Genomic DNA, 2,500 nt, shown 5'->3' on the forward strand with positions numbered 1-2,500 from the left:
ACACACAGATATATAAATAGAGAGAGAGTGGGGGCGGGCGGGGGGGGGGGGGGGAGCAAAAACGAAGGCATTGCGAAATATGGTAAGAAATTGTTTGGTTAAGTTCCACTGAGGGGAGAAAGTGAGGACGGAGGGTAAACAGGGAGTGGGGGTGGGGGTGATGAGGGAGGGAAGGAGTGGAGTAAGAGGGGAAGGAATGACTGAAGGGAGCGGGGGCGGAAAGCAGAGGAGGAGAGAAAAGGAAAAGGAGAAGAAGAAGAAGAAAAGAGAGAATGGAACGGAGGGAAGGAGAAGAGGAGGCGAAAGGAAGATCAGAGGAGGCGGGTGAGGAAGAGGAGGAGAATCAGAAGAGGATAAGAGAAGACTATAGGTGAGGGGAGGGAGACGGAGGACCCAGCCCGAGGGGAGGACGAGGAGGGGAGGCCCGCCGCCACGGAAATGCCTCCACGTCGCTGGTCGTATGAATGACATGCCCGCGGGAATGGGGGGGGGGGGGGTGACGCAAGGGTGGGCAGAAAGGGGAGACTGACGCAAGGGGAAAATAAATGACTGGAGCGAGTTAGAACAAGCGAGTAGACGAACGACCGACTGACAAACAGAAAAGAAAGCTCGTGGCCGAGACAGGGACAAACGCATGACACAAAGATAAGTTGTGAAAACGTTGAATACTTGCAACACTAGTAAAACGGAGCAACAATCGATGAATAATGACTACTATTACTTCCGTCATCATTAACGCATAAGACCTCAATGGCTTGATGAAGTCCCTCACAAGGATCCCGAAAAGGGTTAGCGAGCAGGTCACCGGGAAAAGGGGAAGGGGAGCAGGGTAAGGGGAGCAGTGGGGGAGGAGCAGGGAGAGGGTAACAGCGGGTAGGGAGCCGGGAGAGGGGAGCGGTGGGAGGGGAAAAGAGGGAACATGAGCAGGAGACCGAGGGTGGATGGGATATAAATATGCGAAGCGGGATGCGCAAGCTAGGAGCGACAGGAGGGCGATGCAGGGTCGTCGGTGCTCTGAGGCTGAAGAGGAGACGGCGAGGGCGTGAGCGGAGGCCGAGGCAGAGATAGGGGCAGGTGAGCTCGGAGGAGGGTCCTTCGCGGGACTGATGCGGCGGAGAGGGACGCTTCCTTGCCTCGAAAAAGACAGAGCACGTTCGAAAACCAGGACGACACGCAAGGAATTCCGACGGACTCACGGAACAGAAAAAAAAAACCAATTTGATAAAAAAATGGATATAATATAACACGTTTTATAGTTCTGTACTTTTCTTCTAAACAGAATCCGAGGATTTAGAATGTCGGGAGAAATGCTCTTGCTTTGAAGTATCTATTTTGGAAAGTATTTACGGAAGGAGAGGAATGTGCCGCCGAGGCAGTTTAACGCTTCAACAGTCATACGGGCTTGTGGCCGGCTCTCGATGGAAGGAGGGAGTGAGAGGGAGGGAAGGAGGGAGAGAGGGAGGGAAGGAGGGAGAGAGGGAGGGAAGGAGGGAGAGAGGGAGGGAAGGAGGGAGAGAGGGAGGGAAGGAAGGAGAGAGGGAGGGAAGGAAGGAGAGAGGGAGGGAAGGAGGGAGAGAGGGAGGGAAGGAGGGGGAGAGGGATGGAAGGAAGGAAGAGGGAGGGAAGGAGGGAGAGAGGGAGGAAGGAGGGAGAGAGGGAAGGAAGAGAGAGAGGGGGAAGGAAGGGAGAGGGAGGGAAGAGGGAGGAGGAGAGAGGAGGGAAGAAGAGGAGAGGAGGAGGAAGGACGAAGAGAATGAGAGGAGAGAGAGAGAGAGAGGAGAGAAGAGAGAGGAGAGAGAGAGAGCGAGAGAAGAGGAGAGGGGGGAAGATGAGAGAGGAGAGAGAAGAGAGAGGAGAGAGAGAGAGGAGAGAGGAGAGGAGAGACGAGAGAGAGAGAGAGAGAGAGAGAGAGAGAGAGAGAGAGAGAGAGAGAGAGGGGAGAGAGACAGAGAGAGAGAGAGGGGGGGGGAGGGAGGATGGGGATGTGAGGGAGGGAGAGAGGGAGGAAAAAAAGGAGGAAAGGGAGGGAGGTGGGAAAGAGGGAGGGAAGAAAAAAGGAGGAAGGAATGAGAGTAAAAAAAAGAGAATTTATCGTCATTTTATTACATCTCCCAAGGACTCCTTTAGATGTATTCATCATCTTCAAAGCAATGTAATCGCACTGCAAATGTTTTGAAGAAAGTGTTCGTCTTATATGTTTGTTTGGTGTTTTTCTACGGGTGAAGAATACACCGATGAGAACCAAAGTAGGTTCCTTGGGGATCAGCTCTGACAAAAATAAAAGGCGTTCTTCATGGTCCTCTGCCCCTCACGCTCTGCCCGAGAGTGCTGCTGCCAGACGTGTGACTACAGGGACAAAATAAAATATTGTATTCTACAAATCGTACAGAATCTCACACTTTTACATAGGTGATATGCTACACAGCAATATAAACTAAACATAATCTATATTTCACATGGCGTAACATGTCACACAAAAGGCAGCATACATAATATAAAT

Source organism: Penaeus monodon, chromosome 12 (assembly GCF_015228065.2).
Source record: "Penaeus monodon isolate SGIC_2016 chromosome 12, NSTDA_Pmon_1, whole genome shotgun sequence".
NCBI lineage: Eukaryota > Metazoa > Arthropoda > Malacostraca > Decapoda > Penaeidae > Penaeus > Penaeus monodon.